Raw genomic sequence first — 27,043 nt, 5'->3', positions numbered from 1 at the left:
TCCAAGCTGTAATTATAAAAGTATGACATGATCTGAGTTAATATTTTATTGTGTGTACACCCCCCCCCATGACAGTTTCTGATTAAAAAATATATAATATTTTTTAAAACACTTATCAGTCAAGCAGCATAGCATCATACTTAAAGGAGTCATCACCTGGTTTTTTAAATATCCAGTCCCCCTTAAATTGCTTTGAATCAATTCTTAAAACTTATTGGAAACATAAAAAAAAAAAAAAATCAAACATAGAGCTTGTTCTGACACTTTTTAATAAGGCAACTTTCTCTGGTGAGAGTAAGCGCAAGGTTTTGACTGGTCTGGATGTTCATTGTATTAATATGTAATGAGGCGCGCATTGATTGGATGCAGGAAGAACAGAGCCGGAATGGTGGCTGGCCCAGTGGGCTACATGCAGGCTGTATTGGAAACCGCATACTATGCTGCTCTCTGTCGTACCGTAACCATGTAAAACTTAATAAAATAAAACAAAATGTTATCGGTTCATTGTAAAATATGTATTTATTGATGCAAATGTGGTGATTTCTGTACGTAGGCTACAGAGCCCCGGGGCAAAGCTGCTGCTGCTCTGTGTGAAGCTTCACTTTTCATTCTAAACTAATACTGCCATAATTGTTAGATTTCATCAATCAGACCAACATTTATCTCCTAAAAAGAATTTAATCAGCCGGTGGTAAACCACTACAAACCTGCGGGTAAGTTAATTAACGATTGTTTTCTCCCGAGGCATGGCGACGTAGTTTGACCGGTTAACGAGCAGCTGCAGGTGGGTTGCTGACAGTCACTCCTCCGCTCCTGCAGCTTCACTTCGCCCAACGTCGGAGCAAACTTCTAAACAGCCATCATTTGAACCCTTACTTTCTCGTATGAAGAATTATTAAAACTTAATAAAGTGATGAAATAACAGCGCTACAGTGGGAAATAAAACAACAAGTAATGGTGGCGCGGCAGAAGTCGGGGTGGTGGAAGAGAGGTGTGTTTATAAAAGCAGGCTCCTACGGTGACGTCACCGTAGGAGCAGAATCAAAATCTCGTAATGTTGTGGTGCGCAGCCTCATGAGCTGCTCTGGCTTAAACAAAGAGCCCAAACCAAAAAACTCAGCCACTTTCAAACCCCAGGTTTTCAGGCAAGTTTCCACTGAGGTCCAACACCAATATACAGTACATGTTTTAACAAGGAAAAATGCGAGTGATGACTCCTTTAACTTTTACAGGTATTATATCAAGACTTTTTGAAAACATTATTACATAGTTTAAGTAGCAAAATTATATAGGAGAAAAGGAAAATAATTTTGACAAAATAGTCCAGTACCTTCATGAGTGTCCACGCCCTTTCTCTCATCATCAAGGTCAGGAGTTGAAATGCTATCACGTACTTCCTGACTGCGTGGTGGTCTACCTCTGATGTCAGAATTGCTTGATGTACTTGGCAGATTCTCAGGTTCACTTAATTCAGAAAGACAATAATTTTGTTGGTAGGGGCACTTGTAAACTTAAAATGGACTTGAAAATGGACTTTGATTACCTTTCACCGCATGAACTGGCATGAGTGGTCAAAAGATTTGCAGGATACTGGTCCCCACAAATTGGACAGGTACGCTGAAGTAAAACTGAAACTTGTCAAACATTCTGTATTTATGATACAGATAATATCAAAGGTGCTGACTACTGTTGCAATGTTTTTCACTTTGTTCTATGAACAATATTGACTAAGTAGACTTGGTTTGCTTCAGAATATATTTTTAACATGTGCAGTGCAAACACTGAATTCACATATTTGCATTCATCTAACCTGGACTTGATCTTCGTCCTCAACTTCCACAACATCGGGTTCATGTTCAACTTCCTCAACATCAGGTTCATGTTCAACTTTCTCAACATCAGCTTCATGTTCGCTCTCCATGTCGCCTGGCTGTAGTTCTTCAGGATCAGATTCCTGCCAGTATGATTTTCATTATAGAAACTACACCATTTCATTCCGTATCAATGACAATTCTTTCACATTTTGGGGCATTGGGCAAGGCAAGGCAAGGCAATTTTCAGCCTATTTGTATAGCCCATTTTTACAAACAATTTGTCTCAAAGGGCTTTACATAGCATCATAACAACATCCTCTGCCCTTAGACCCTCATTACTAATTGTTAAAGCAGAAGTAAGCAGAATGTTTGTGTTAATATAAGTCTTAAATAGTTCTATCATCCGACAGCAATCACTTCTATAGAGGAGAGAGAACGGCATAAAGGGGCGGCCCTCTCTGTGTGTGCAGCCAAGGGATGTGCCTGAATGTGGTGACGTAGGGACGAGGACCAATAGATCCATGACGAGGGCGGGGACTGCTAACTCCATCGGCTGACAGGACGTTAGCCAAAATGACTGGATCGCTTCTGCTTTAAGTCAAAGCTTTCATGGTAGAATCACATTTTAAAAAATACCTACCTGACCACAGGTTTCAATGTGGCAGACAAGCAGCTGTAGGGGCATGCTCATCCCACAAGTTTTGCATGTAGATTTAGGCATTTTGCTGAACTCCTCAGCATCAGGGGGGAGAGGATTTGTGTCCAGTCTTTCCTGCAGTGGGACAATATAAAGTATGTGTTTTCCGTTGCTGCTGTTTGACTTAAGCATCTTGGCTGTGTATCCCTGTACTCCTTGAGTCAAAACGGAAAGGGGCCTCTGTCCACCACCACCTTAAATATTTAACAGAAAAGACAATAGAATAATCATTAAAAAAAAGATAAAACACATGATGTAAGACAATTTTAGTTCATGTTATTAAATTGCTTAATGCTAGTGCCTACGTGTTTGCCGAACATTTGGGGTTTGTCCCAATGTTTACCACTACTGTCTACTTGAGGGGCCATTTGTAAATAAAAAACGGAACTATCCCTTTAATGCACCTTTCCCTCAATACCACATCAGTGCAGTATTTAGGGCTGACTATCCCCAAAATAAGACAGAATTCATATGCAGAGCTGAGGCAACAATGACTGAGATACATGCTATGAAACATTCCTTAATAATCAATCTATAACGTTCTTGCCATCTACATTATTGGACCATCTGCCCAGCAGAATTTTTTTTTTAGGTTGGATAAGGTTAAATATGGAGAATTACCAGAATACCATCATCTATTGATCAAGATAGGCAACAACAACAACAGAAAAATTATTCCTGCAGTCGGTTGCCAGACCGTTGATAAGTATAACACATTGCTGCTAACAGCTTTGGACTAATGGGCTCTATGCACAGCTCCACTACTTCCTTAACTTAAGCCAGCTCCTTTATTTCCTGTCTTACATTACTGGACACACTGATTAATTCAGGTGTGTCTGACCATTATGACTACTCAGACACACCTGGATTAATCAGTTTGTCCAATAATGTAAGACAGGAAATAAAGGAGCTGGCTTAAGTTAAGGAAGTAGTGGAGCTGTGCATAGAGCCCATTGTGATGTTAGATCAAATCAATCAATCAATCAAACACTTTATTTATTCCCGAGGGGCAATTTAAAAGGCATAAAGAGCAGCATTAAAAGACTAACAAGACATCAGACAACATAAAACATTCCAAAGTGCTACAGTTAAAACATTCTAGATAAAAAGCTCTTGTCTCGGTGGCACCGCAAGTACACGACACAAACACAGCCATAATCGCTTGTTTATGACAGATAAGACTACACAAATACAAACATTGTAACATGCATATGATAATCCATTGAACCACCGACTGATTATAAAAAGGCTTCGTTGAAAACAAATGCCCACGATGGGGAGGAATCTTAGGAAATCAGCGGAGAAATGAGCCACAATGGCGGCTACTGGCTGCACCGATGTAAACAGGAGGTCATTGTCCAACCCGTAAAAATTTTAAAATTAATTAATTCAGACTAATTTTTTTCTTAATTTTTTTTCAATATCAATACTTTCATTCTGCATCCCTCTAAACGCACCGTGGGTGTATTGTTTCTTGAAAAATATAGCTTTTAATAAATATTCTCCATATTCAACCTTTAATAACCCATTAATACAGAAATATTCCATACCTCCTGCTTTATATAGCAGCCAACCTCCAGTCAGTTCTCTCATTTTCGGGTACGTTTCAGTCAGGACTCTGGCAATCTAGATTCAGATAGACATGAACATTTTTATTTTTTTTTTATGCTTACTCTCCCTGCTTTTCTCACAATTTTGGACATACACAATTTATTTCATGCATGGACCAAATCTGACTTTTATACCACACAAAATGTGAAAAGTTATTTATAATTGGTGAAAAGATTAATTTATGCAGAATAGATTTTTGTTATGATGCATTCTTGATGTTTACATAGTATAGGTAACAAAACATGTATTTTTCCAAACATTATCATAACATTCACTACCTTGTCTGGTGCCAAAAAGTGAGCAGAGCATCATGACATCATGGAATTTTAATCATGAATGTTTTAGCTAAAAGACAGACATATGTAATACCTCTGTGTGGTCAGCATCGTCTTTAATGCTTATTGTCCGTTTTCCAAGTCCTGCCCTTAGGAGCCTGGAATCATCTTTTGGAGTTCTGTCAGTTATTTGTGGTAACAGACAGAAATTAAATTCCAGGTGTTTGACACCTGGAATTGCCACACTTGGCAAAGGCCTTTTTCCTCTGCCCCTCCTCATCTGGAACATTGCTGGAAACGATCTATTAAAAAAAAAATAAAAAGCTGTATTAAATACTATAATCACTGTAACATATGAAAACTGTCAAAAATAAGAAGAAGGCAAATGATTTATTTAATTTCTGGTAAGCTATTCAGTGATAACCTCTGCCATCATAGGGTATGAAGTATGAATAACACAAATATGTGCACAATCATCACTAACTGTAACAACCAATGGATAATCTGTACATATGACTGCTATACCTTTGCAATTCTCTTCCAATATTAGAAGCTGCTGGCTGCATGCGGATTGGTGGCTGGAGGCTGGAACACAAAGATTATATTGAGTGCAAAGATATGTAGAATGAGTTACACACTCCACATCCCATGCAAAGTCAAGATTGTTCTACCTTTGTATTTCTCTTCCAGTATTGGAAGCTGCCGGCTCCGGCTGCGTGCGGATTGGTGTTTGGAGGCTGGAACACAAAGACTGCTTAGAATAACATAAAATTATACTGAGTGCAAAGATGTTATCGAATAAGTCACACACTACACCTGCAAGCAGGGTTAACATTGTTTAAATGCCAACATTTGAAATTTGGGTTTGAAGTTATTTGTCCTTGTACATATTTTTTTTAATTTTATTTTGTATATAGGCCTATATAAGTATATATAAGTTATTTTACTTTTTCTGCTGCCACTTGAACAGGGCTTCCTGGCAGACAGAAAAGAGCTGGACTTTGCAAACCTCATTCTGTCATTTCTTCATATTCTTTGTCCTCTGGCCAGCACTTCTCTAATTTTACCCTGTTGTGCCTAAATTGGACATGTTCTACGTTGATAATTAGGCCTATAGATGTTAACAATACTGAGCAGCAATGAATACATTACACTCATGCCCTTCTCATCATACCTTTGCATGGCTCCTTGAAGTGGTGCAGCAGTCCTAGCATTGGACAAAATGTCCATAAAGTTGCGAACTGCTGCCTCGACTATGGAGCGGTCATCCTGGGGGAGACAATTAACCATACATTATTATAATTATGAAGTTAAAAATGAAACATCCTGCCGTGTAATAATAAGGAATAATGCAGAACAAGATTATCGGAAATGTATGGACAGCGCGGAGATGTGAACTGGTTCACCGGACTTCGCGGTTGCTTCCGGTTACTGATAATCGGACACCTCGAAGGGCATTATCCCACTTATACCATGGTCACTTACGAGATAAATAAGGCAAGGCAATTTTATTTGTATAGGGATCCCTCACCCAGGACGGACAGACGTGCAATAGATGTTGTTACAGACAAGAAAACAGTTTATAGTTTATGACACAAAATGTGGGAAACATGGAAATGTAAGAGTAGGCCTAATGAAGGCAGCTTCTGGCTGGCCAGCTTAATGGGAGGACTGGATGGCAGACTGGTTCAAGTAAAGGTTAAATCAATTATTGATACTTCAATGTTGTTTTTACCGTATAAATCAAACATTTTCACAATAAGTGGCTGGGGGGAGTATTTAATCTCTGGCCTCCGATTAATTAAAAAAAAACAAAAAAAAAACGAGACTGCTGTGACTGCAGCACAGTGATTCTGCCACAGCCTAAACAGTGAGGGGAGTTGAGGTAGCGTATAGTTTTCTGGCATTATACCTTACATGAAATGGAAGATTTAGCATAACGTTAGCTGCTTGGAAGTCAAGCACAGTTGTGTGTCTGCAATGAAACAACACACGAGCACACGCACACACAGTCGCTGACAGGGGACTAGCGTCTACAGTTTTTGCCAGAAGAGTAGTCATTTCACGTCGTTATATGACCGCTATGATGATATCGAGAAACTCTTGATTCGCTACCTTACATCCCTAGTAATTATCTTACCTGAGCAGGGTCTTTTGACTCCATTAGCACTTTCTGTGGTCACTGAGCGCTGGCGGGCGGCAGAGCGATTGATGTTATCGCTCTGGCGGACGGCAGAAATTGCTGCTCTTTCATTGGATGGTAGGTTGGCACATGGGTGGGCACCGGGTTGATTGGCAAGTCAGCAAGCAACGTGCTGATTGGCTATTCATTCAGCTGTCAAAACAGGGTCAAAATTCGTACTTGTAACTTGAGTTTTGTAAACTTGTAACTTCAGGGTCGCACTTGAAGGTGGGAAATTTGTGTGTCCGTCGGATTTAGTTTTACACATGCACAAAATATTCCCACAGATACAAATATGTTTTACACATGCACAAACTATTTTTACAACTTCAAAACTTTGTTACACATGCACAAAATCGTTTTACAACTTCAAAACTTTGTTACACATGCACAAAATCTTTTTACAACTTCAAAACTTTGTTACACTTGCACATAATCTTTTATACACCTTCAAAACTGTGTTACACACGCACAAAGTGTTTTTACACGGGCACAAAATATTTTTACAACCACAAGACTTTATTACACATTTGAACATCATTGTACAAGTACAGAATCTTTATGACCCTTATTTGATCCCATATTAGGGCTACTTAAGTCGGAGAAGTGGGAGGTCGGACTGATGACGCAAAAATAAAGAAATGTATGGTCGGAGTCGGAGAAATGGGTAGTCGGACAGACGTCATGCGCCCGGGGTTCTCAGTGTATCAGATCAATCCTGGTTAAGTATATTAGTAAACTCATTATTGGTCACTCTGAGCTCGGACCTCCGGACCAAAACAGCTGTTTCCTCCTGGGAGAGGTTCGGCCTCTGGCGTCGCTGTTTCCTCCGTCCATGTCCAAGTATAAAATGACAAACTTGCAGCGCGCATCACCCGCCGCGCAGTTAAAGGTGAGGAGAGGAGCTCCTTTGATTGGTGAAGATCTGACTCGGCTGTGTCAAACCCACTCCACGCCTTTCTCTCCTCCTCCTGTCTCCCTCCCGCCCTCTCTCCTCCCTCTTTGCCGTTTGCGCCGGTGGGAGGGACGAGGGGAGGGGCTGCGCTGGTCTAAGTCTGACTGCGCGGCCCACCAATCTTGCGAAATGGACCTGGGCCACACCCCGTTGGCGTGGCGAAGCTGCGCTGATGTTAGACTTCACCTGGTCTACGAGACTAGGGCCCAGAGACATTACATTTCTGTTTGTCAAACAACACAGAAGTTGACTAGTCCAATTTGCCACTCAAGGCTACCAATTTATTAATAGAAAAATATTAAACCTATTAGAAAAAAAAGTCGTTTGTGGGTGTGAATGTGAATGTTTTTTTTTTTTAATGTTTTCTGTATGTAAATCAGTGGAGGGATTGATCAAGTGTTATTTTATATCACTGACAAAGAATCATCATCTTATGACAAACCAAAGACTGAATCAAAATTTATTTGATGAACAGATCTTTATTTTCTGGAAATAGTGAAATTACAAACATGAAAGAAAACTGTCAAACACATCAGAGAGAAAGACAGAACATGATAATGAAAGAAAGACAGAGAGTGTTAGAGAGAACAGAGTAAAACCAGTAGTAGAGTCCCAGTGAGTCAGCTCAGGACTAAGGACACTGGTCTCTCCTCAGTGTCTCTGAGACCAGAGTCTGGGAGCCCTGGGTGGCCTCACAGGTCACAGAGCCCAGCTTCCTCCACTGGTCTTCAGGGAGCCTCAGGGTGCTGCTCCAGCTGTAGAGGCCGTCCTTCCCCAGCACCACGGGGCTCCTGCTCTCCTCCCAGCTGCTGCTGCTGCTGCCGTCCACCTTCCAGACCAGACTCCAGTCTGAGGGGAAGCCCTTGTTGGCCAGGCACATGAGCGTGGCCTTCCCCTGCTGCTGCAGCTCCTCACTGGAGGGGGGCAGCACCGTCAGGGTGGGACGGGTATCACCTAGGAGACACAGACCATAAACTGTCAATCCAACAGCAGCCACTTGGACACCTTTACTATGTGAGAGCTGGTTTTGTCCTTTAAGGAGTTTCTGTCAGATGTTTTTTCTGCTCCACCAGTCACTCACTCACACATTGTTTCACTTCCCTTCAAGAAGCCTCTCATGCACATCAGCACAGAGACAATCATCATACAGTTTGACCTGAAACATATCAAACTATTCTAGAAATACATGAAGCTCATTTAGGAAACAATCATACATTTTCCGTGAGTTTGATTATCAGGTGCAACACAAACATTTATCAAATAATCTGACAACGATCAAATGTTCCTTGAGTGGAAAATACTCCTCATTGAACAAACTCTTAAAATTATTTAAATGAACAATGGAAACAGTGAATCACAGGTTTCAAAAGGATTTTAAAAACTAATACTATTACTATGAAACAATAAATTAAATATACGATATATTAAAAAACAAATTATGTTTGACCATTTCTGCAGTTCAACTTCAATTCAATCATGGCAGGCATGCGACAAGAAAGGCCCTACGTTTAACTCCACGATTAAGAAGGAGAAATAAAATCACAAATATGAAAAATATAGTTAATAAAATAAAAGATTTTATATGCTAAAAACTAAAAAAAGAAAAAAATCGTTTTAGTATTTTTGCAGAAACTTACTTCCAAGCTCCAGTCTGGTTCCTCCACCAAAAGTCCACCACAGTGATACAAAGTCATTGAGCCGTCGTACAAAAACCTCTCACTGTAGAAACACGGCTCTCTGACTCTGTCACACTGAACTACTCTTATCTACAAGATTTTATCATGAAACTTTAACATAAATGTTTTGTATCTGTTTCTTTATCGTTTATCCTCTTTATGTTGCAACATTTGTCATCAGATTTTTAAAAAAAAAGAATGAATATTTTTGGATCCTAAAGCTGAAATTTTTTCACTCAAAAAATCACAAAAAGCCAAGTATGTACTTTTCTTTGCCATCAAGAAATATTCACTTACTTCCAATATCCAGTCTGGTTCCTCCACCGAACGTGAGCCACAGTGATACAAAGTCATTGAGCCGTCGTACAAAAACCTCTCACTGTGGAGACACGGCTCTCTGACTCTGAAACAAACAAACTCACCAGAATTAGTCTGTTTATAACGTTTTGGCAGCTGATGTGAGAAATGACAACAACACAGTATAAAAAGGAAAATACGTATAGTCAATTTTTAATATTTGTTCATTTTAAGAAAAATCTACAATTTCAAAAATGTTTTAAGACATGAGAAAATACTGTATAATCTGAATTAAAGAAACTCAAGCAGATAAAACCTAAACAGCATTAAAAAAGCACTTCCTGATCAATATACTAATCAATTGACTGAACCATTGATAATCAGGATGATCAGACTGATCCCAGTCCCTGGTGGAGTCAGTCAGAGCATTTACATAGAGAGCCACTTTGCATCAGCAGCACCATGCTCCAGTGCTCTGGGAGAGTTTATAGTCCTGAGAGTTGAAGACTGGATGACTGACAGCTGTCCTTCATGACAACACAAGACACAGAAATCCTCCTCATCAAAAACATGACTTTGGTCTCCGTCCTCATCTGGACTCTCCTCTGCTGCTGCTTCACAGGTAAAGTCCAGAGAATCCAACTCCTCTATCAACATCTGTCCCTCTGAAATGAAGCCCACAAAACCATGACTCTGTTTTATCTTTCTGTCTCTGTGTCCTCAGAGTCCAGAGGTCAGGTCACACTGACTCAGCCTGGAGCAGTGAGCTCTGCTGTAGGAGGCTCAGTCACCATCAGATGTAGAGTCAGTCAGAATGTTCATGGCAACAACCGTTTAGCCTGGTACCAACAGAGAGATGGAGAACAACCTAAACTCCTCATCTACTACGCTTCCACTCGAGCATCAGGGATTCCAGGTCGTTTTACAGGCAGTGGATCAAACTCTGACTTCACTCTGAGCATCAGTGGAGTCCAGGCTGAAGATGCAGCAGTTTACTACTGTCAGAGTTTACACGACAGTCCATGGAGGTTCACACAGTGAAAAAGCGTCGTACAAAAACCTCCCTCAGTCAAACAGAACAGAAACTGAACTGACTGCTGCAGCTGGAAGATACTGCAGAGACTGACACAGTTCACTGAGCATACACACATAGTTCCAGTGAAAAAGCCCAATCAGACCATTAATATCACAACTACATCAAGCACAGTTAGCTCCACTGACGTCCATACATCCATCTGATTCAATATTAAGGAAATATCAATGTCCACAGACTATGTTAAAGTCTCTGCACACTGAAGCCTCACATCTGCAATGTCACAAGTGTTTTCTGTGGCAGAAACACTGGCTTTGTCATTAACATAATGTGTCTGAAACACAACATAAACTGTACATGACACATTCAAAAGTGTAGCCAGAGGATTAAATTGAACTTTGAACACAATTCGCTGATAAACAGTTTCAGGAGGAACTTTGATATCTAATGTCTGAGACTTTCTGATCGAATATTTATTACTGCTGGAAAATGAATCATAGCAACAAATAAAATATAAACTAGAGGGGACCAAGGATGGCGCCTTGTGGAACGCCTAAAGTAAATTTAGTTATAGCAGATGAACATTAAGCAAGTTAGAAAAAAAAGGTGTAATGGTGATGACTGATTAACACTGTGAGACAAAATAAGAGGGACATGTGCTGTTTATATATAAGCCAACAGTATCAGTGGCTGCCCTTTAAAATTTCTTATATGAAATCATATCCAGAGTTTTAATCAGTGAGGATGATTGAATGAGTCAGTTGTTCCAGCAGTGAGGAGGACACAGCATGATGTGTTGAGGACAGCTCCAGTTGAGTGACTCTGTGTGTTTGCATATGTGTCCTTCCTCTCTGCTCCCAGCCGTTAAGAGGCCAGTGTTGATCAGTGTGTGTCCAGGCCTTTCACAGCCACTGACACCACAGCAGCTCAATGATGATGTCTGTGACTCTACTGCTGGCCACCCTGGGGCTCCTTGTTCAGGGTGAGACTCTCTGCTGAAAACTTTGCTTCAGGATGGAACCAGGTTCACCACAATGATGTTCTGCTATGATGGAGAAACACTGAAACCAGCAGCATTGACCTTCTTCCATCTATTCTCCATGTTAAAGAAATGATCCTCTTCTGTTTGGATGTTGATGTTTCTCCAAGATGGATTTGTCTCAATAACTCTTCTCCTCTTGTTGATGTTTTTCAGGTTCATCAGGAGAAATCATCCTGACTCAGACTCCTGGAGCTCAGTCTGTTGTTCTAGGTCAGACTGTTTCTCTCTTATGTAAATCCAGTACATACCTTGAGGACGACATCCACTGGTACCTCCATAAACCTGGAGAAACGACTAAACTCCTGATCTATAATGATGTAACCCGTTACTCTGGAGTCCCAGAACGTTTTAGTGGAAGTAAATCTAGAGGTATTGACTTCACTCTGACCATCAGTGGAGTTCAGGCTGAAGACGCAGGAGTTTATTACTGTCAACAGGATGAAACCTTCCCGTTCACACAGTGATACAACGTCGTACAAAAACCTCCCTCAGCTGCAGAGGAACTGATCTGACTTAACAGCTGCACTGAAACTAAAAACTTCAACATATTCTAACGTTGTAAACATCACTAAATTTTCACTATGAGGTAATTTGATCAAATCAGTAATGTTTAATCAAATGTCTCTTTTTGATTTGATAAGATTTCCAATTATTTTTTTTATCAAACACATTCAGTAGGTCAATCAATGCAATAAGAAAAAGTCAACTAAATCCAAACTAAATGAATTTATTGCAAAAACAATGTTACAACTAAATATTCAAGACATAAGAACTTCCAAATTTTACTCCAAATATCCATCAAATTAAATACTTTTTGTACAGATGGCATTACAGTAAAAATGTCTAATTTTCATAAAATATTGAAGAAAATAGCAGAGTTGAACTTTATCATGGCCCTGTCATAAAGAGAAACAAAGGGAGAGCTAGGAAAGTGCAGACTAAATATTACTCTATGCGGATGATACTTGACTTTATATTTGTGTGTCCCCAAAATATATTAAATTTCTGTCAGTCAAACAACAGAGAAGTTGACTAGTCAAATTTACCAATCATGGCTACCAGTGTATTATTGAAAAATATTAAACGTATGAAGAAAAAGTCATTTGTAGGTTCTAAATGTGAATGGTTTTTTAAAGCAGAAGTAAGTGGTCTGGTCGTTTTCGCTAATGCTGCGTTCCAGGCAGGCTTTTGAAATCGTAAATTACAGCTTCAAGTCACAACTTACGACTTTGTAGCGTTCCAGGCAACCCACTCGTGTTTTTCCGACCTGTTTTACCGGTGTAAGTCACTATAACGGCCACTCGTAACTTCCGACCGGTGAACTCGTACCAGATCGAACTGGTACCACTTCATGGTCGGAAAAATACGAGTTTCCTTGAACACACCATAACAGTCCTCGTCCCTACGTCGCCACATTCACGGCGTCCCTTGGCTGCACACACAGCCCTGCATGCCGTTCTCTCTCCTCATTGGATAAAAACTGTAGGATACGATAAATGTTTTCTCCTCGGCTCAGAGCAGAGCAGAGTGACTGACAGACCCGTGTTTCGGTCCAAACACTCTATGTAAGTGATTGCTGTCGGAAGATATAACTATTTAAGACTTCTATTAACACAAATATATCACTTACTTCTGCTTTTATGTTTGGTGTATGGAGGGATCGATGAAGTGTTATTTCATAGCACTGACAAAGAATCATCATCTTATGATGTTATAAAAACCAAAGACTGAATCAAAATTTGATGAACAGATCTTTATTTTCTGGAAATATTGAAATTACATGAAAGAAAACTGTCAATCACATCAGAGAGAAAGACAGAACATGACGATGAAAGAACGAGAGAGAGTGTTAGAGAGAACAGAGTAAAACCAATAGTACAGTCCCAGTGAGTCAGCTCAGGACTAAGGACACTGGTCTCTCCTCAGTGTCTCTGAGACCAGAGTCTGGGAGCCCTGGGTGGCCTCACAGGTCACAGAGCCCAGCTTCCTCCACTGGTCTGCAGGGAGCCTCAGGGTGCTGCTCCAGCTGTAGAGGCCGTCCTTCCCCAGCACCACGGGGCTCCTGCTCTCCTCCCAGCTGCTGCTGCTGCTGCCGTCCACCTTCCAGACCAGACTCCAGTCTGAGGGGAAGCCCTTGTTGGCCAGGCACATGAGCGTGGCCTTCCCCTGCTGCTGCAGCTCCTCACTGGAGGGGGGCAGCACCGTCAGGGTGGGACGGGTATCACCTAGGAGACACAGACCATAAACTGTCAATCCAACAGCAGCCACTTGGACACCTTTACTGTGTGAGAGCTGGTTTTGTCCTTTAAGGAGTTTCTGTCAGATGTTTTTCTGCTCCACCAGTCACTCACTCACACATTGTTTCACTTCCCTTCAAGAAGCCTCTCATGCACATCAGCACAGAGACAATCATCATACAGTTTGACCTGAAACATATCAAACTACTCTAAAAATACAAAAAGCTCATTGGGAATCATTTATACGTTTTGGTAAGTAATGTATAAAATCTTCACTTTACGAAAGTTTAATTTCTGCTGTAACACAAACAGATTTATCAAATAATCTGACAACCATCAAAGTGGAAAATACTTCTCACTGACCAAACTCCCAAAATGATTTCAAACAACATTGGAAACAGTGAATCACAAAATATAAGGTATCACAGGTTTTTAAAATATTGAATACTCATCTACAGAAAATGAATCACAATTTACCTTTGACAGATTGTAAGGTAAGTTTGAAATTTATATATTTTTTACAATATATTAGACGACAAATTACGTTTGACCAGTTTGAATTTTATGATTTTTTTGACAGTATATTAGATGACAAATGACGTTTGACCATTTGAACAGTTCAACTTCAATTCAATCATGAAAGGCATGAGAGAAGAATACTTCCTTGACCAAAAAGCCCTAAGAAGAAATAAAAATAAATAAATATAACAAAGCCATTTATATAGAGACTTAATTAAAGAAAATGTCACATAAATATGTTTTTAGTATTTCTGCAGAAACTTACTTCCAACATCCAGTCTGGTTCCTCCACCAAAAGTCCACCACAGTGATACAAAGTCATTGAGCCATCATACAAAAACCTCTCACTGTAGAGACACGGCTCTCTGACTCTGATACAATGAACTTAATCTGTAAGTTTTTATAATATAACTATAACTTTCACTTTTTTTAAATTATCGTCTTTATATTGCAAAATTTGCACTTTATCCAAAAGGAATAATTGTTGGACTCTAAAAACTGGCATTTTTAATGTTAAAAAAACAAACACTAGCAACACAGATTATAATTAGTTTTTGTCATTTTAACATCTTAGAAATAAAAATTAAGAGAAAAGTCATGAATAGAACTATGAAATATTAACTTACTTCCAATATCCAGTCTGGTTCCTCCACCAAAAGTCCACCACAGTGATACAAAGTCATTGAGCCGTCGTACAAAAACCTCTCACTGTAGAGACACGGCTCTCTGACTCTGAAACAAACAAACTCACCAGAATTAGTCTGTTTGTAATGTTTTGGCAGCTGATGTGACAAATTACAACAACACAGTATAATTGTAAAATTTTAATATCTGTTAAATTTAAAGAGACCCTGAGGAGTTTTGGTTTTGGTTATAAAAGAGTCTCATATTAATGTGGAATACTCTACATCACTCACACTTGTTAATGGGTCTATTTTCGATAAATATATTTTTTTGTCTTCATAATTATTTTGATATTATTATTTAGTGGTCAAGTTGCCCAGCATTTTCTACTTTCGGTTTCCTGGACACTGCCTGGCGGGTCAAGGGAATAACGCTGGCGGATCGCCATTTATGGTCGGAACTACGACGGTATCTGATCGTCTTCGAACCTCCGACTTTCATTCTTGATTAATGAAAACATTCTTGGCAAATGTTTTCGCTTTCGTCCGTCTTGCGCCGGTCCAAGAATTTCACCTAGCGCACTGAGGCTCATGGAAAATGTAATGTGAATACACTTTGCTTTCCGAAACCCCTCGTAGTCCCTTTAATGAAAAAAAATCCACATTTTACAAAACTGTTTTAAGATATGGGAAAATATATTAAGAATAAAAGTAGTGCAAACACATAGAACCTAAGAAGCATTAAAAATAAGAATTAGCACTTTCTGATCAATACTCTGATGAAGTTATTGATCCATTGATAATCAGCGTGATGAGACTGATCCCAGTCCCTGGTGGAGTCAGTCAGTGCATTTCCATAGAGCCACTTTGCATCAGCAGCACCATGCTCCAGTGCTCTGGGAGAGTTTATAGTCCTGAGAGTTGAAGACTGGATGACTGACAGCTGTCCTTCATGACAACACAAGACACAGAAATCCTCCTCATCAAAAACATGACTTTGGTCTCCGTCCTCATCTGGACTCTCCTCTGCTGCTGCTTCACAGGTAAAGTCCAGAGAATCCAACTCCTCTATCAACATCTGTCCCTCTGAAATGAAGCCCACAAAACCATGACTCTGTTTTATCTTTCTGTCTCTGTGTCCTCAGAGTCCAGAGGTCAGGTCACAGTGACTCAGCCTGGAGCAGTGAGCTCTGCTGTAGGAGGTTCAGTCACCATCAACTGTAGAACCAGTCAGAATATTTACAGCAGCCATTTATCCTGGTACCAACAGAGAGATGGAGAAAAACCCAAACTCCTCATTTACTACACTTCCACTCGAGCATCAGGGATTCCAGGTCGTTTTACAGGCAGTGGATCAAACTCTGACTTCACTCTGAGCATCAGTGGAGTCCAGGCTGAAGATGCAGCAGTTTACTACTGTACGAGTCAACATTACATCAACAGTAAGCACGTGTTCACACAGTGAAAAAGCGTCGTACAAAAACCTCCCTCAGTCAAAGTGAACAGAAACTGAACTGACTGCTGCAGCTGGAAGATACTGCAGAGACTGATACAGTTCACTGAGGACACACACACACACACACACACACACACACACACACACACACACACACACACACAAATAATTTCATACATTTTATAAGATGAGATAAGATTAGCCTTTATTGTCTCCTAGAGTGGAGAAATTTGTCTTGGGCAATTAGGAGAGAAAGATACAGATACAGACAATAAATACATATTTCCTGTCACGAACAATGAAAAACATATAGTCAAGCACAAATACGTAAAATGGGATGTCCCCTACTACATCACACACACGCCACCTCACACTTACCTCATTCCTCTGCTGTCCCAACCACACTCACATTTACAAACACACACCCACCTGCCCATTCATGAGATCCTTCCTCACTCAGACACCTCTACTCACACAGTAACATACATAATATTGCCCAGTGATAATCCATAAATACCACACGATAACACTACTCTCTCTATCTCTGACTGAGAGACCGTAGTGTCTGTGTCCCTTGTTAAAAGACAGAAAACATGTTAATATAATTATGTGTAGTGGTTCCTGCATTCATTTGTATACAATGTGAAAAGGAGAGGCGAGCTGACACAGCCTTGGGAAACTCCTGTAGAAAGTGTTGAATTAACCTTGACCTGTTGTGTCCTGTCTGTAAGAAAGGCCTGATACAATTTAACCAAGTAGGGATTCACCTCCATCTGTTGTAGCTTTGTTAAAAGGATTTGAGGCAGAATCATATTGTAGCTGAACTAAAATCCATAAAAACTGATCTAGCAAAGGTTTTAGTGTCTCTAAGTGTGTCAGTATGAGATGGGACATGGTACTTAAGGCATCTCCAGTACTACTCCAGTACATCCCTATATGCAAATTGATAGGGATCAAAAAGATGTTGGACCTGTGTACCAAGTTCTCCAAGCATAATACGTTCAAAAGATTTGATGACGAGTGACGTTATCGCAACTGGTCTGTAGTTATTATTCCATTGTGGGCATGGTGTCTTTGCCATTGTGTTGGTATACTGTGAGTTACCAAATATACTTCAACACTGGTCTCCGACTTTATTAATTTCAGAATAAAGGTTCAGTAGACATCATATTGCATCATATTTCTATGATCTACATAATGTTTCATATTGTTTATTGTTTTTACTGATTTCAGCAGAGAAGGCATTGATGGACATCACAGAATAAAATGATCATATTTTATCAATAATAGACATTTAGTAGTGTGGGTGTGTGTGTGTGTGTGTGTGTCCTCAGTGAACTGTATCAGTCTCTGCAGTATCTTCCAGCTGCAGCAGTCGGTTCAGTTTCTGTTCACTTTGACTGAGGGAGGTTTTTGTACAACGCTTTTTCACTGTGTGAACACATACTGACTGTTGATGTTGTGTTCACTCTGACAGTAGTAAACTGCTGCATCTTCAGCCTGGACTCCACTGATGATCAGAGCGAAGTCAGAGTTTGATCCACTGCCTATAAAACGATCTGGAATCGCTGATGCTCGAGTGGTTGCAAGATAAATGAGGAGTTTAGGTTTTTCTCCATCTCTCTGTTGGTACCAGGCTAAATAGTTGTAAACATTAACATTCTGACTGGTTTTACAGGTGATGGTGACTGAGCCTCCTACAGAAGTGCTGACTACTCCAGGCTGAGTCACTGTGACCTGACCTCTGGACTCTGAGGACACAGAGACAGAAAGATAAAACAGAGTCATGGTTTTGTGGGCTTCATTTCAGAGGGACAGATGTTGATAGAGGAGTTGGATTCTCTGGACTTTACCTGTGAAGCAGCAGCAGAGGAGAGTCCAGATGAGGACGGAGACCAAAGTCATGTTTTTGATGAGGAGGATTTCTGTGTCTTGTGTTGTCATGAAGGACAGCTGTCAGTCATCCAGTCTTCAACTCTCAGGACTATAAACTCTCCCAGAGCACTGGAGCATGGTGCTGCTGATGCAAAGTGACTCTATGGAAATGCTCTAACTGACTCCAACAGGGACTGGGATCAATCTGATCATCCTGATTATCAATGAATCAATGACATTAATGGAATAAATATTAGAAATCCTGAAAAACCCAGGTTTGGGCCTTCTGAAATGTCATATATTGTACTAATTCAGACATAAGCATTCATGAAACAATAGCATGATGTGTTGAGGACAGCTCCAGTTGAGTGACTCTGTGTGTTTGCATATGTGTCCTTCCTCTCTGCTCCCAGCCGTTAAGAGGCCAGTGTTGATCAGTGTGTGTCCAGGCCTTTCACAGCCACTGACACCACAGCAGCTCAATGATGATGTCTGTGACTCTACTGCTGGCCACCCTGGGGCTCCTTGTTCAGGGTGAGACTCTCTGCTGAAAACTTTGCTTCAGGATGGAACCAGGTTCACCACAATGATGTTCTGCTATGATGGAGAAACACTGAAACCAGCAGCATTGACCTTCTTCCATCTATTCTCCATGTTCAAGAAATGATCCTCTTCTGTTTGGATGATGATCTTTCTCCAAGATGGATTTGTCTCAATAATTCTTCTCCTTTTGTTGATGTTTTTCAGGTTCATCAGGAGAAATCATCCTGACTCAGACTCCTGCAGCTCAGTCTGTTGTTCTAGGACAGACTGTTTCTCTCAGATGTAAAGTCAGTTCAAATGTTGGTAACAATATACAATGGTACCTTCAGAAACCTGCAGAACGTCCTAAACTTCTGATCTATGATGCTGGGACCCGTCAGTCTGGAGTTTCAAATCGTTTTAGTGGACTTGGGTCTGACCCTGATTACTCTCTGACCATCAGTGGAGTTCAGACTGAAGACACAGGAGTTTATTACTGTCAACAGGATTACAACTTCCCGTTCACACAGTGATACAACGTCGTACAAAAACCTCCCTCAGCTGCAGAGGAACTGATCTGACTCAACAGCTGCACTGAAACTAAAACATGATTTGACTTCAACATAGTATTAAAAATAATTTCCTCAAATATATCAAACCCGAACTGTTTAATCAAATGGCTCATTTTGAGTTGTTAAGATTTCCAATTCATATTTTATCAAACACATTAAGTAGGTGTCAACCAATACAATATTGTGAAGAGCAAGTCAAATAAACCTAAACTTACTTAACTTTTTGCAAAACCAATGTTATGTTGAACTCCAAATATCCATCAAATGAAGGATTTTGTTTTTTCAGATGGCATTACAGTTAAAATGTCTAATTTTCCCACATGAAATATTTCAGAAAAAAGCACAGTTGAATTATATCATCTGTCATAAAGAGAAACAAATGAGAGCTGCAGAGTGAGTGCATACTTAGCGGATATCACTCTATGCTGATGATACCTGACTTTATATTTGTGTATCCCCAAAAATACAGAGACATATTACATTTCTGTTTGTCAAATAACACAGAAGTTTACTAGTCCAATTTGCCATTCAAGGCTACCAATTTATTGACTGAATATTAAACGTATGAAAAAAAGTCATTTGTGGGTTCTAATGTGAATGTTTTTTTTAATGTTTTGTGTATATAAATCAGTGGAGGAATTGATCAAGTGTTATTTCATATCACTGACAAAGAATCATCATCATATGTGACCCGCTCTGGCAAAATGAGTCGGAAGTCGCAACGTTCTATTTTTAGATAATCAGCTGATAACGTGGAAAATCAATAAAAATTCAAAAAAACTTTTTTTTGCTAATTTCAAAGAAATTACATTCAAAAACAATCTCCCAAAGTTTCATAGTCCAGATAATTGAGGAAAGGCACGTGAATGACGATTAAAGTTGACTTAGGACAACTTTTAACCCTCTAGAGAGGAGCACAACATTAGGCTAAATAACTTCTGAAACTGATAGAGACGAGCTGTAAACTGCATCTGAATCGTGAGATTCTCCGCTTTCCGAGGGTCCTTGAACGGTGCATTTATGACAACAAGGGTAGCCATGTGTAATCACGTAGTACTTTTACAGTCTATGAGTACGGGACCAGATGCTAAGCTGAGCGGTAGCAGCGATGCTAAACCAAGCGTAGCATCGATGCTAAACCGAACGTAGTAGCATGCTAACGCTTGCAGATGTTTTACAAAACATGAAATATCTTCTGAACCGTTTATGATAGAGACGAGCTGTAAACAGCATCTGAATAGCTACACTCTGCTTTCCGAGGGTCACTGAACGGTGCCTCTACAAGGTACGTGTAATCACATGGTACTGAACAGACGCCAGATTCACGGAAGGCTTTAAACCAGAGACGTTCTAAATTGTTTGAACGCAATTTTCTCAGGTTTTCAATCGAAAGCAGTGAGTGGAAGACCATAATTAAAATTGCCATATCTTAAAAACTATCCAATGTATGACTTTGACTAGGGTATCATTTTAAAGCTTATTTTCTCCTCTTTCTGTTGATACCAAAATCTCAATTTTGAAATTTGGGTCACTGCGACTCATTTTGCTGGATCAGGTCACATATGATGTTATAAAAACCAAACACAGAATCAAAATTAATTTGATGAACAGATCTTTATTTTCTGGAAATAGTGAAATTACATGATAGAAAACTGTCAAACACATCAGAGAGAAAGACAGAACATGGTAATGAAAGAACGAGAGAGAGAGTGTTAGAGAGAACAGAGTAAAACCAGTAGTAGAGTCCCAGTGAGTCAGCTCAGGACTGGGGACACTGGTCTCTCCTCAGTGTCTCTGAGACCAGAGTCTGGGAGCCCTGGGTGGCCTCACAGGTCACAGAGCCCAGCTTCCTCCACTGGTCTGCAGGGAGCCTCAGGGTGCTGCTCCAGCTGTAGAGGCCGTCCTTCCCCAGCACCACGGGGCTCCTGCTCTCCTCCCAGCTGCTGCTGCTGCTGCCGTCCACCTTCCAGACCAGACTCCAGTCTGAGGGGAAGCCCTTGTTGGCCAGGCACATGAGCGTGGCCTTCCCCTGCTGCTGCAGCTCCTCACTGGAGGGGGGCAGCACCGTCAGGGTGGGACGGGTATCACCTAGGAGACACAGACCATAAACTGTCAATCCAACAGCAGCCACTTGGACACCTTTACTGTGTGAGAGCTGGTTTTGTCCTTTAAGGAGTTTCTGTCAAGATGTTTTTCTGCTCCACCAGTCACTCACACATTGTTTCACTTCCCTTCAAGAAGCCTCTCATGCACATCAGCACAGAGACAATCATCATACAGTTTGACCTGAAACATATCAAGCTACACTAGAAATACATGAAGGTCATTTAGGAAACAATCATACATTTTGGTTTGGTTCTCAGGTGCAACACAAACAGATTCATCAAATAATCTGACAATGATCAAATGTTCCTCGAATGGAAAATAATTCTCATTGAATAAACTCTTAAAATGACTCAAAAGAAAAATGGAAACAGTGAATCGCAGGTATCAATGGATTTTAAAAACTAGTACTACTACTACTATTACTACTACTACTAAACAATATATTAAATATACAACATATTAAAAAACAAATGATGTTTGACCATTTCTGCAGTTTAACTTCAATTCAATCATGGCAGGCATGCGACAAGAAAACTTCAGAAAAGAGGCCCTACATTTAACTCCATGATTAAGAAGGAGAAATAAAAACACAAATATGAAAAATATAGTTAATGAAATAAAATATGTAACACTAAAAACTAAAAAAAACTAAAATCTTTTTAGTATTTTTGCAGAAATTTACTTCCAACATCCAGTCCGGTTCCTCCACCAAAAGTCCACCACAGTGATACAAAGTCATTGAGCCGTCGTACAAAAACCTCTCACTGTGGAGACACGGCTCTCTGACTCTGATACACTTAACTACTCATATCTACAAGAATTTATCATGAAACTTTAATAAAAATGTTTTGTATCTGTTTCTTTATCGTTTATCCTTTTTATGTTGAAAAATTTGAAGTCCTCAGATTTTTTTTTGTAGAATAAATATTTTTGGATACTAAAACTGAAATTTTTTCACTTTTCAAAAAAATCACAAAAAGCCAAGTTTGTGCTTTTCTTTGCCATTTTAGGATTTAACAAATTATATTGAAGAAATATTCACTTACTTCCAAATTCCAGTCTGGTTCCTCCACCGAACGTGTACCACAGTGATACAAAGTCATTGAGCCGTCGTACAAAAACCTCTCACTGTAGAGACACGGCTCTCTGACTCTGTCACACTGAACTACTCTTATCTACAAGATTTTATCATTAAACTTTAACATAAACGTTCCCCTATCATTTATTGTCTTTATGTTGCAATATTTGAAGGCATAAGATTTTTTTTTTAAAAAAGAATAAATATTTTTGGATCCTAAAACTGAAATTTTTCAGTTTTCAAAAAATCACGAAAAGCAAAGTATGTGCTTTTCTTTCCCATTTTAGGATTTAACAAATTAAACTTAAATTGCAAAAAACTATGAAATATTCACTTACTTCCAATATCCAGTCTGGTTCCTCCACCGAACGTGTACCACAGTGATACAAAGTCATTGAGTCGTCGCACAAAAACCTCTCACTGTGGAGACACGGCTCTCTGACTCTGAAACAAACAAACTCACCAGAATTAGTCTGTTTGTAACGTTTTGGCAGCTGAGGTGAGAAATGACAACAACACAGTATAAAAAGGAGAATATGTATCGTCAATTTTTAATATTTGTTCATTTTAAGAAAAATCTACACTTTTCAAAAATGTTTTAAAACATGAGAAAATATAATCAGGCAGATTAAACCTAAACAGCATTAAAAAAGCACTTCCTGATCAATATACTAATCAATTGACTGAACCATTGATAATCAGGATGATCAGATTGATCCCAGTCCCTGGTGGAGTCAGTCAGTGCATTTCCATAGAGCCACTTTGCATCAGCAGCACCATGCTCCAGTGCTCTGGGAGAGTTTATAGTCCTGAGAGTTGAAGACTGGATGACTGACAGCTGTCCTTCATGACAACACAAGACACAGAAATCCTCCTCATCAAAAACATGACTTTGGTCTCCGTCCTCATCTGGACTCTCCTCTGCTGCTGCTTCACAGGTAAAGTCCAGAGAATCCAACTCCTCTATCAACATCTGTCCCTCTGAAATGAAGCCCACAAAACCATGACTCTGTTTTATCTTTCTGTCTCTGTGTCCTCAGAGTCCAGAGGTCAGGTCACAGTGACTCAGCCTGGAGCAGTGAGATCTGCTGTAGGAGGCTCAGTCACCATCAGATGTAGAGTCAGTCAAACTGTTTACAGCAACAACCGTTTAGCCTGGTACCAACAGAGAGATGGAGAAAAACCTAAACTCCTCATCTACTGTGCTTCCACTTGAGCATCAGGGATTCCAGATCGTTTCACAGGCAGTGGATCAAACTCTGACTTCACTCTGAGCATCAGTGGAGTCCAGGCTGAAGATGCAGCAGTTTACTACTGTCAGAGTGAACACAACAGTCCATGGAGGTTCACACAGTGAAAACGCGTCGTACAAAAACCTCCCTCAGTCAAAGTGAACAGAAACTGAACTGACTGCTGCAGCTGGAAGATACTGCAGAGACTGATACAGTTCACTGAGGACACACACACAGTTCCAGTGAAGAAGCCCAATCAGACCATTAACATCACAACTACATCAAGCACAGTCAGCTCCACTGACGTCCACACATCCATCTGATTCAATATTAAGGAAACATCAATGTCCACAGACTATGTTAAAGTCTCTGCACACTGAAGCCTCACATCTGCAATGTCACAAGTGTTTTCTCTAAACATAATGTGTCTGAAACACAACACAAACTGTACATGACACATTCAAAAGTGTTGCCAGAGGATTAAACTGAACTTTGAACACAATTCGCTGATAAACAGTTTCAGGAGGAACTTTGGTATCTAATGTCTGAGATGCTCTGATCAAATATGTATTACTGGTAGGAAAATGGATCATAGCAACAAATAAAATTTAAACTAGAAGGGACTAAACATGGCGCCTTGTGGAACCCCAGGAGTAAATTTGGTTATAGCAGATGAACATTTACCAAGTTAGAAAAAAAAAAGTGTAATAGTGATGACTGATTAACACTGTGAGAGAAAATAAGAGGGACATGTGCTGTTTATATATAAGTCAACAGTATCAGTGGCTGCACTTTAAAATTTCTTATATGAAACCATATCCAGAGTTTTAATCAATGAGAATGATTGAGTTGAGTGAATTGTTCCAGCAGTGAGGAGGACACAGCATGATGTGTTGAGGACAGCTCCAGTTGAGTGACTCTGTGTGTTTGCATATGTGTCCTTCCTCTCTGCTCCCAGCCGTTAAGAGGCCAGTGTTGATCAGTGTGTGTCCAGGCCTTTCACAGCCACTGACACCACAGCAGCTCAATGATGATGTCTGTGACTCTACTGCTGGCCACCCTGGGGCTCCTTGTTCAGGGTGAGACTCTCTGCTGAAAACTTTGCTTCAGGATGGAACCAGGTTCACCACAATGATGTTCTGCTATGATGGAGAAACACTGAAACCAGCAGCATTGACCTTCTTCCATCTATTCTCCATGTTCAAGAAATGATCCTCTTCTATTTGGATGTTGATCTTTCTCCAAGATGGATTTGTCTCAATAACTCTTCTCCTCCTGTTCATGTTTTTCAGGTTCATCAGGTGAAATCATCCTGACTCAGACTCCTGGAGCTCAGTCTGTTGTTCTAGGTCAGACTGTTTCTCTCAGGTGTAAAGCCAGTTCAAGTGTTAGTGCTGACCTACAGTGGTACCTTCAGAAACCTGGAGAAGCTCCTAAACTCCTGATTTATACCGTTACTCTGGAGTCCCTGAACGTTTCAGTGGAAGTAAATCCAGCAACACTGACTTCACTCTGACCATCAGTGGAGTTCAGGCTGAAGATGCAGGAGTTTATTACTGTCAGCAGGATGAGAGTTCCCCGTTCACACAGTGATACAACGTTGTACAAAAACCTCCCTCAGCTGCAGAGGAACTGATCTGACTACACAACTGCACTGAAACTAAAACGTGGTTTGACTTCAACATATTCTCATGTTTTAAAAAGATTTTCCTCAAATAAGTATTCTATTCACTAAATTTACAATTGAATGTAATTTTATCAAACCAGTACTGTATAATCAAATGGCTTCTTTGTTAACATTTCATTTCATATTTTAACAAACACATAGGTGTCAGTCAATATAATACATTGTGAAGAAAAAGTCAAATAAATCTAAACTTACTTAATTTATTGTAAAAACAATGTTATAACAAAAGATTCATTTCAAATTGAACTCCCAATATCCATCAAATGAAGGATTTTTTTTCAGATGGCATTACAGTTCAAATGTCTAATTTTCCCACATGAAATATTGAAGAAAAAAGCACAGTTGAACTATATCATCTGTCATAAAGAGAAACAAAGGAGAGCTGCAGAGTGAGTGCATACTCAGTGAATATCACTCTACGCTGATGATACTTGACTTTATATCCCCAAAAGATACAGAGACATATTACATTTCTGTTTGTCAAACAACACAGACTAGTCCAATTTGCCATTCAAGGCTACCAATTTATTAATAGAAAAATATTAAACGTATGAGAAAAAAAGTCGTTTGTGGGTGTGAATGTTTTTTTTTTTTATGTTTTGTGTATATAAATCAGTGGAGGGATTGATCAAGTGTTATTTCATATCACTGACAAAGAATCATCATCTTATGACAAACCAAAGACTGAATCAAAATTTATTTGATGAACAGATCTTTATTTTCTGGAAATAGTGAAATTACATGATAGAAAACTGTCAAACACATCGGAGAGAAAGACAGAACATGATAATGAAAGAAAAAGAGAGTGTTAGAGAGAACAGAGTAAAACCAGTAGTAGAGTCCCAGTGAGTCAGCTCAGGACTGGGGACACTGGTCTCTCCTCAGTGTCTCTGAGACCAGAGTCTGGGAGCCCTGGGTGGCCTCACAGGTCACAGAGCCCAGCTTCCTCCACTGGTCTGCAGGGAGCCTCAGGGTGCTGCTCCAGCTGTAGAGGCCGTCCTTCCCCAGCACCCCGGGGCTCCTGCTCTCCCAGCTGCTGCTGCTGCTGCCGTCCACCTTCCAGACCAGACTCCAGTCTGAGGGGAAGCCCTTGTTGGCCAGGCACATGAGCGTGGCCTTCCCCTGCTGCTGCAGCTCCTCACTGGAGGGGGGCAGCACCGTCAGGGTGGGACGGGTATCACCTAGGAGACACAGACCATAAACTGTCAGTGCAACAGCAGCCACTTGGACACCTTTACTGTGTGAGAGCTGGTTTGTCCTTTAAGGAGTTTCTGTCAGATGTTTTTCTGCTTCACTCACTCACACATTGTTTCACTTCCCTTCAAGAAGCCTCTCATGCACATCAGCACAGAGACAATCATCATACAGTTTGACCTGAAACATATCAAACTACTCTAAAAAATACAAAAAGCTCATTGGGAAATATTTATACATTTTCTTTAGTATGTATAAAATCTTCAGTTTACGAAAGTTGGTTTTCAGGTGTAACACAAACAGATTTACCAAATAATCTGACAACCATCAAATGTTCCCCAAGTGGAAAATACTTCTCAC

The 27,043-nt window shown here is 40.1% G+C and overlaps 4 pseudogenes across 3 annotated transcripts; all 4 read right to left on the bottom strand.

Moving 5' to 3' along the window:
• Nucleotides 1-7,995: 7,995 nt before the first annotated feature.
• On the bottom strand, nt 7,996-9,203 carry LOC146978151 (Ig kappa-b4 chain C region pseudogene; annotated as a pseudogene). The gene is made up of 2 exons (XR_015037053.1): nt 9,172-9,203; nt 7,996-8,488 (listed from the first exon to the last, which is right to left on the bottom strand). The product of XR_015037053.1 is annotated as an Ig kappa-b4 chain C region pseudogene (transcript).
• A 4,277-nt stretch (nt 9,204-13,480) lies between these two features.
• Nucleotides 13,481-13,901, bottom strand: LOC146978150 (Ig kappa-b4 chain C region pseudogene; annotated as a pseudogene).
• A 7,084-nt stretch (nt 13,902-20,985) lies between these two features.
• Nucleotides 20,986-21,605, bottom strand: LOC146978149 (Ig kappa-b4 chain C region pseudogene; annotated as a pseudogene). Its single transcript, XR_015036997.1, has 2 exons — nt 21,602-21,605; nt 20,986-21,474 (listed from the first exon to the last, which is right to left on the bottom strand). The product of XR_015036997.1 is annotated as an Ig kappa-b4 chain C region pseudogene (transcript).
• Nucleotides 21,606-26,283: 4,678 nt separating this feature from the next.
• Nucleotides 26,284-26,796, bottom strand: LOC146978148 (Ig kappa-b4 chain C region pseudogene; annotated as a pseudogene). The gene is made up of 2 exons (XR_015037016.1): nt 26,793-26,796; nt 26,284-26,670 (listed from the first exon to the last, which is right to left on the bottom strand). The product of XR_015037016.1 is annotated as an Ig kappa-b4 chain C region pseudogene (transcript).
• Nucleotides 26,797-27,043: the final 247 nt, after the last annotated feature.

Source organism: Trachurus japonicus, chromosome 11 (genome assembly GCF_045865225.1).
Source record: "Trachurus japonicus isolate A0001 chromosome 11, Traja_1.0".
NCBI lineage: Eukaryota > Metazoa > Chordata > Actinopteri > Carangiformes > Carangidae > Trachurus > Trachurus japonicus.
This window is presented reverse-complemented; position numbering and strand designations above follow the sequence as displayed.